Genomic DNA, 9,128 nt, shown 5'->3' with positions numbered 1-9,128 from the left:
GTGGACACGAACTAGGACATCAGTGCGCCGTATCGCGCTCCGTGCCAAGGCGGTCCCTTCCTGTCAAGCGCCCGTCGGACGTCTATAGAGATTTCGTGAAGGCAGAGAACGACGTTGTCGTCACTGTCCATAGGATGCTTCTGCTCACTAGTGACCCGCATGCATCGGTGGTTGCATGCAATAGCGTGCGGGGAGTTTAGCTCCGATTGGGGGGGCTTCCCCGGCGGTACGTTCACGGCGCTGTCTATCATCGTAGCTACCCCCCGCAGCACGCGCACAGGATGCCACTCCAGAGAAGAAGAATAACACCTGACTGTTGTTAGTTGTTTACTTTTTCCCTCTTTTCACGACCAAGGTGTGCCTGAGAGGGAATCTCAACGCCGCAAACTGTACACCGTACGCCGTTATAGCGACAGTTGACTCGGTGGGTATGGAACGGGCCGGCGTCAGCGTTTGACACGGTTTCGCCAAGGTGCGGCTGAAGTGTTAGAGCTAAATGCTGAAAGGCGACGACGCGAACTTGGAAAGGTCATGTTTTGTAAAGAACTTCTGTACTGACCGAGGTGAGCTCCAATGCTTCTGCTCCGTGCTTCGTTTCACGTGCAAACCGAGTTGTGGGGTTAATGAAACGCACATTCCGAAGAGCGTGGCGAAGGCAGACGGCTGCATTCGCAGTTTTAACCTTTCCTCGTTCCTATCGTGTGCAAGAATGAGGGTTCAGCCCTTGCTCGAATTAAAAGCGTGTGGAGTTCTCGGATACGCTAATCCACATCCCCGTGCGCTGTCGGATCGAGCCCCCATATGAGTTGCTGGACTCTCCCGCCAGACCGTGTTTTTTCTTTAGTCTGCTTATTCCGCAGTATGTGGTAGCGAACGCTATTTGACTCTCGTGCGCTGGCCAAGCCGTGGCCGGGGAGAAGTGCGAGGACGTGGTTGCATGCATTCTTGGAAGAGCAACGGGAAGCAAAGGTTTCAGGGTCCAGGTTCAGAGAAGATAACATTCAGCTAGCGAAATACCAAAGTATTTGGCGTTCTCTTGAGGATAGATGCTGTAACAAGGACTCACTTCTTGCTGGGAACAGTTTTACGTAGAGGACAGTGTCATTTACCTTCGCGCCACCAGAAGGCACATTTCCTATACGGTGCTGGCCGACATCTGCATGCCTGCGCCGTTTCCATGCTGTGCCAGATGGAGCCTCAAGGCCAGTCATCTCTCAATTTGCTGCATGCCCGCGTCCTCTCTCTGTGAGGCTCCCAGGGCCTTGGCATATGTGAGTGGCTGTCAAATTCGGCTACCATCAGTACATATGCATGACAGAACGGCATAGACGAGAGTGCGCGATTTGTGTAGCCATTCTACATGAAGTGTGGCATCGATGGCTGCCTTGAAGTCTCCAAAGAACAGACATAACCTTTGTGCGTACTGAGATATGCCAAGGAAGGAAACGGACCGCCCGCGCGTGGAAGGCGGCTCGTTTGCGTGATTTTGACAATGCGAGGAGCTGTAAATAGAAACCTTGGTACTCTCAGCAACGCAGCATCGTCATACATGGTGTGTTCTCGTGCTTTTTAAGGTGGTTATTATCCCGCACATTTCTCATTACGACGGATGGTCTCCAACAGCGCCTCTGTCGTTCCATGGTGTGCAAAACTGGGTGATACATGTCCCCTCCTTCGATTAGAGGCTGAGCTCGTGGGTGGCGAGTGGCTGCTCCAAAACGTGTTCAGTTGTAGACGTTGGTTTCCATTCGAGGCGCCGTATATTTCTGAGATTGTGGCTCTTCAAGCACTGCACTCGGCCTTCGAATGAATGTCTGTGCTCGCCTATGGTGTGTGCTTGTGCTTTTTGTAATTGCAGGGTGCTGGAAGTTCCTTTTTCCGTTAGAATGTTGGCCGGTCTCACTTAATTGGCGCAAAACTTGGGTTATGCCATTACGAGGACGAGAGCACCCATGAAATTGCCGAAAGCCACTTCTTTCCGCTTTGCTGGCCTGGCCTTGTTGCTTCACTAGGCAATAAGTAGACCGGTCGTGAGGTGGACGCCTGTGCAAGGAACCGGGGACGCTAACACTCGTAGAGTGCCTCGTGGCGGCAGTAGTCAGGCTGCAAAGGACATAAAGTACGTAGCGCGATGTCTAGCATCCGAGAATTCGCCTCGTGGAGCATCGTGCATCAGAGCACAAACACAGGAGAGAGGAAGTAACTCGATAGAACAGGCTATGACTAGTTCTTTAGGGTTAGCCTTGTCAGTCCGTTAACGCAGTCACAATGACTAGGAGAGGTTACACCAAGGTTTCGTTCAAGACTGATCCACGAGTTATAAATAGCTGAGAAATGGGCGGTGCCACTTTCACCTGTGCGGGGAGACGAGTGCTCGCAGGTTTTTTCTGCGAATGATCTTTGGAGCAAGTACAGTCTGGTGGTTTGATCAGGATGCATCCCGTGGTACAGCAACGGACGACTGTAGCGCACGAATGAAGAGTGAACGCGGCGGAAACGTCGCAACGTATTGTGAAGATGTGTTGGGATGATGCAGATTATCTAAAAAGGTCGTACTCGTATGTTGCTGTCGAGGGGAGGCCGTAAATCGTGCGTAGCAACCGTGTAGCTTTCTGTTGCAATGTCGGGAGGCGGGTAAAACGGGGCTCCAGTGTCGATGCTTGTTCCCTCAGTGGTAAAAAAACATCTGATTGACAAAGGCGTAAAGTCGTGGCACGTGAAACAGCACCAATGTAGTAGTTACGTCTCTTCAGAACGATGTTTTTCGGTTTTTCCACTGGTAGAGGCTGCAAAAATCGCGGTGTCCAGTTTGTTGCTTCCAAAAAGTGGCGTATCCAGCTGACGCGATCTGGAACCGCCCTTCTCTTGTCTGCAGGGGCGACAGTCCGAGCTCTTGCCCGTTGCCGTTGCACATATCTCTTGTCAGTGGAGCAAACGCACACCCGTGTTTGCTAATCTTTCGGAAACAAGGAGCATGTTTCCAGCACAAGACTTTCCTGTCCTAGAAAGGCAACACAATCGAGAACGTGCCCCACAGCGTCCCCACAAAGTATTCGTGGCTGTCCCTGAAACAGAGGAGGCCGAGGCAGACTGTCGATAAGCATCAGGCGGCAGAGGCAAGACTCCTTAGGCGTTTAAGCGAAGAAGGGCCAATATGTTCCTCTCTGAGCCTCCAGCGGCGCAGCGCATCAAAATGAAACTTGGAACTCAACACGCCTTCGGTCGTGGCTGCCAGAGAAACAATGAGACTTGATCCACATCAGGGTCTGCTCGGTCTTCAATAGGTCTGAGTTCGGATGCGGTGCGCCTGTGTTTTCCCGTTGTCAGGGAAAGTGAGAGTAGTCATGTGACGCAGTGTCATAAGTCCTTTTGGTCTAGCCTCCAGGAAGCGAGGGTCCGGCCTCTCTGTTTCCTATTCCTTAATAAGCGATAATGTCTGCGGAGCTATGGAAAGCGCAAGTAGCGCATGCGAAGCGGCTGGCCGGGCGCCCGGGGCGAGACAGAAACCAAGCCCAACTGCTGCGGAGGTTGAAGCGCACGCGCAAGCGGCATTTCACGTTTGTGAACTGGCGAACGCCTTACCGGATCTTGCCTCCGAGCGACGGACTCTAGGTGAGGTGAAGGATGAAAATCAGGAGATCTCGAACCTTCTCCGCCAGCTTCGGAGTGTCCAGCAAACGACCTCAGACTTATTCGTGAAGGTGAAGGGGCAGAGGAACGAGGGGGGACGCGCGGGGTACAAAAGAAATTACTGCCCATCAGAGGAGACACTTGTCAGTATTCAGAAGCTGATACAGGCGAATGAACGAGATCAAACGCAGCTCGAGAAAACTCTCCAGCGGATAAGTGATCCTCAATATGTGAGCCAGCTGGCAACTAGGCTTCAAAAACTCAACGCCGCGATTACGCGGCAGAGACGAGAAAATAGACAGAAGGAAAGCGAAAACAAGAGGATTGGGAAGGTGCTCGAAATCAAGGAAAAAGGAGCAGAGTCTCTTGTGACGCGGTTACTCAGGGAGCTAGATCACCTTTCGCAAGAGGTATGAGCACGACCCCTCAAAACGCGACTTTATCTGTTGCTTCAGAACTCCACAGCTCTTTGTGAACCCACGAAAACGGCTTTCCCAAAGACCAACACCCAGCCGAAGTCGTTTGTCAACACCGCTACCTCTGAACGGTGATGTTTAATCCGTCACAAAATAATACAGCTTGGCCGGAGTGAAAAGCGAGAGTTGTCGACGTGACCCGCAATGCAACTATTTATGGCGCATTGAGAACACATAAAAGCTTACTTGGAGATAACCTTATTTCGGATGAATGCACCCGTCATAGTAGCACTTGCACGGCCTGAACTGGTAGTCGATCCAGCCGTCCTCGGTCATCACTTTACACTGCTTCCCATATCCATCGACGGCACTGACGTATTGGCCACAACTCTAATTTTTTAAATGGCAGCCAGCGCGAAGGCGTCACACAGGCACGCGCAGTGCCTCAGCGATGCGAATCAGTTGACTCCTCTAGTTTCATGATCTCCGGTGCCTGTGATAGCAGCTGGCATGTTTTCCCCCTCAACACCCCGTCATCTTGTTTGTCTCGTCTGAGCTGTGACTATGTGCCTTTGCCATCACGTCACCCGCTGAAGAATTACACTACATTTTCATATAGAGGTTGTGTACCGTTTGTTCGAACCTTTGGTGTCGCCCCTATACGAAGATATCCATCCAGAAAGACAAAAATGCGCAGCTGAAGGAAGCCGTTCAGAGGAGCGAGGGCCAGTTGGAAAAGATGAAAGATCGATACGAGTTACTGAAGGAAAAACACGAAGAAGTAGCGCGTTTGTTAGAGTCACAGAACATGGATATAGACACTTGCCAACTGATTCCGCGTCAAGACAGCACGGAAATGCATGAACAGGAGGACCAGATCGCCTCACTGCACAGGAAAATCGAGGCCCTCACGCAGAAGCGTGCCAGCATGCATCGCGAACACACGCGCCAAGCGACAAGCCTCCGGAGACACGTGACGATATTGACGAAGAAAGTGGATTCTCTGACTCAACAGCAGACAGTTCTCAAGATGGAAGCCAACCGCCTACGTCACCAAATCCATGAGCAGGTGACCGGACTGCCGGAAGTCCATAAAACATCTACACCACCGCCTTCTGCCTCCTACGCTCACGTACAACCGAGAGTTTATGCGTCAACCTCACGGAGCGCCAACAGAGTCAGCAGTTCGAGGGGTAAAAGCACGCCTGCGAAAAATAACGAGAGAGTGCACCCTCACAATCAGGTGAGTTTCGGAACGTCTCCATGCTTGCCCACATCAGGTGGCATTCCATACGCACCTATCCACTTGATAGATGAGTAGTCTATCTTAATGGTTCCACGGACTATAGCAAAATACACCCTTGTACGAAACAGACACGGATGATAACGCATTTCTTCGAGAAAGGCCTCTTGTGCTTAGATGCGGTGAATCGTAGGGTCGCTCTGCAAGCGGAACTACAGACAGTAAAAGCTTCGCTGCGTCCAGCAGACGGCGGAGATCGAGCTCACAGAACACTACAAAAGCGCAGTTGAAAAGACGCAGCAAAACAGGTTCTATAACGTCAAGGAATCTCCCGTGGAGCACTTGTGGAGTCATGTTGAACGACGCTGACGAAGATGCGCTCGCGGAACCGCCCAAGAGATACTTGAACGATCTTGAAGCTCTATCTATTTTACCAGGTATGATTGTGTTGTGAGACCAGATACAGTGAGTAGGGACAAGCGCCATCATCTGTCCGTAGAGTTACGGACAACGCGCACCTCATGGACAGTTGCCCGTGCCGCGAAGTTTAACGAGACAACAGACATGCTTATATGTATATACAAGCAAAGTATGTATAGGTAGATCTAGATGGTTATTACGTACGGTTGGATTCTAGCCGATCAATAAATCACAAACTAGAAGTAACCCGTGGCATGAACAGGACGAAACCTCGGTCGAAGATGAGCTCGATAAAGGACTATCCTGAGTCGAATGTCAGGCAAACACAAGTGAGTTAAAGAGGCTTTCTCCAGTTCTCCAGTAGGATTAGTTGGCAGTCTTGCCTCTGCTGTCGATCCCTTTGTGCATTGCCTGTTTCAGGTGAGGCGGATGACACCAGCACCGCAGTTCTTCGCGTTTCACCGGAAGCAGTCAAATCCGCTAAAGAGGACCACGACGGAATCCAAAATTTTCCTGCTCGAGAAGTCGAGCTAAACAACAACCGCATTGGTGGCGACTCATCCCCTCGTGGAAACGAACTTGGAAGCTCTCCTGACCTTCATCGGCTGGGTAGGAATGGACTCCCGGACCCATATTCGCCAAAAACTAGCACACGATATCAGGTTAACGACCGCACCGCCTATCGCTGTCACAGTGCAGGTGGAGAGCCATTCGGATCTGTGCACGATTTGTCACGGCTTGTTAGTTTGAGGAAAGGGTCATCGGGAGTGAGTAGACACAGATGCAGTACCGGATTTGCTAGTTTTGCCGCCCACCCACAACGGCCTGGTTCCTTGCTCAGGCGGGGGGTCATGCGTGCTGACGCGTTGCATTCGGGGCGAGTGGCATTCTATTGTCTGAGTACATCACGGCAGGGGAAAATGAAAACACTTCAGTACCCAGACATTTACGCTGAAGCTTTCACTCCCATTGTTCTCTCCAGGTGGTTCCTAACGCTTGCTGTTACTCGAATCCCCCTTCCGATTTTCGTTGCTCTCGATGCCGTGTTGACCTGGAGCGGGGCCGCTTCCTGAGAAAGGTACTTCCTGAATTTGTTTACGTATCTCTGCAGCCCAAGAAACACTCGAGCAAGTCGAGCACCGGGTCATCTGCAGTGCGAATGAAGATACCAAAGGTCAGCAGACGGGTGTACCGGAGACAGACGACTCGGGTTGCGTCAGAGAGAGTGAACCTGTTGTCCCTCCGGGGTTCAGTCTGCCCAGTAGCAGGACAAGGAGTTTCGGAGGACCTCCTTGGGGAAGAAAGCCCGAATTCTCCGGAAGTTTTGAACAGCCGGAGCCCCATCTCTCCCCACAATCTGCACGGGATATGTAAAAAGGGACAGCGAAAGTCCCGTTGCTCCGCACATTCCACGTGCAGCCTGATACAATCACCATCGCCTGAGCCGTCTTCGAGAGAATTCGCATTTCAGCTGTTCCTCAGCGTTGGACCACCTCTCTCCCTAGAAACTCTCTTCCACCAAAAAGCAACGGGATGCCAGCTTTACTCTTTCAGAATTGTCAGTTTCAAGTTGCCCCGCGTGAGAAAAGAAAACAAAGCCTCTGCAGTGGAGGGAGTGACCGCAGCATCTCGGTAGTTCACAGCACCGCTCGATCCTAAAGTTGCTTGAAACCGCCCATTCAACACAGCCGCACAAATTAGTAATCCGCGTCAGGAACACGAACACGTAGGACTTGCCACATTTCTTCCCGGCCCTCGAGCACCCGTTTACCTGTAGAAGAGTCCAGTATTGCCCACACATACCAGGCGCAATTACCGGTTCCAAGAACGTCCATCACCTTGGGAACAGGGCGCAAGGCCATTTGAGATGGTCCCAAGACCACAAGGTGCGCGCGACGCTGGAGCGAAAGTTCTGTGGCTATCGCATATCGGTCTTCTATCACGGTTGCTCAGTGGCACCTGCTCATTGCCGTGACCTTTTGTGCATACGAGAATCGCATGTTCTACGCCGCAGGGCGACGCCGCAGTGGACTATCCATATAATCTATGATGCCCTATTCCTTTGGACTCGCCGCCAGAACGAGATGCGGGTCTCCGTGGGGCAACTACACCTAAACTCCCAGCTACCACACGGTGTGTGAAGAAACTGCCGTCGTTCACTTCGGGAATCTGCTACTGCTCAGCAGCTGTACGCTATCTTTGGGGAATAAAGACCTCCGCTCTGAGGGTCGTATCACGGTACGAAGCTGAAGATGGGATTGCCCAGCGTGCCAATAGAGATCCAAAGGTACCCGAACTGCAGCCTGCACGGTATGTTCTGCCGTGGTGCTTGGACTAAGCGCGGCACGATAGTGACACAGCAGTTTGGGGAGCGCCTGAAAACCGAATGCATATTTGCCGACAAACATTACACCAGGCGGGGTGTGCGGAAACGCTTCGACTCCCTGGCTCCAGCGCACCAGCCTCAACACCAGACACGCCTCTGGAGCGCCTCTCTCTCTGTCCTTCTCCCAGTGTCGTCTCGTATGTCTCGACATTTTCACGGTCTCGTAATCGGTACCTTCCTCGAAGAGAGCTTATGGGGTGAAACTCAGTGACGGCGGTCTAATCCGAGGACAGCTACGCACGCTTTCAGTGTACAGACAGAGCAACTGCATTCCGTCGAGACTCAAACGGACACCACAAAACTCAGAAAACAAACACTCTTGCCGTAGATCATTTCCTGCACCGGATATGCCCACTAGAAGAGCGCTTTTCTTCCGAAAAACCAAAACTCACGGATGAATCCTGGGGGAATGGCAGATTACCTCGTCGTCCGCTTCGCTCGACCTCCTTTTCGCGTGTCTCCAACCAGCTGTCGGGGTCCTGAAGAAATGCCGCCGTGTGCAAGAGCTTGCTCTTTTCACCCGTTTTCTCTTTTTTTTATGACTGTGATGTAAAACAGGGAAAGCGTTCGGAGCCGAAAAATCCTCTACTGAACTTTTCGAGAATGAATGAAAGGGAGGGTCTCCCTTCGGTCAAGCATCGGGTCCAGCGCACACCGCCCACCCTCGATCGCGATTTTCTTTTTCACTTTTGCTTTTCCACCTCCAATCTCTGTTTTCTTGGCTGTCTCCATCGATTTTTCCCGGTTTCTCCTATTTTCTCTCGCTGCTACCACTGAACAAACACAATCGCTCCAGACAACAGTTTTCCCGAGTCGGCAGTGAAGACAAACCACCCCCCTTTTCCTTGCATGCTCTCGACTGCGGATCAAAAAGCTGCCCGAGTCTCTCCAAAGAAACAGAATGGCAAAGGCTGTTCGCTTCTCTCTTTCTCCGACGTGCGCACAGCCTCGCTGTCTCCTTCTTTGCTCGCGTTTCCTCTCCAGACCATAAAGCCTCTCGTCTGCTCGCACAGCTTGGCAAACACCAGCCAGG

This window comes from Neospora caninum, chromosome II, assembly GCF_000208865.1.
Source record: "Neospora caninum Liverpool complete genome, chromosome II".
Lineage (NCBI taxonomy): Eukaryota > Apicomplexa > Conoidasida > Eucoccidiorida > Sarcocystidae > Neospora > Neospora caninum.
This window is presented reverse-complemented; position numbering follows the sequence as displayed.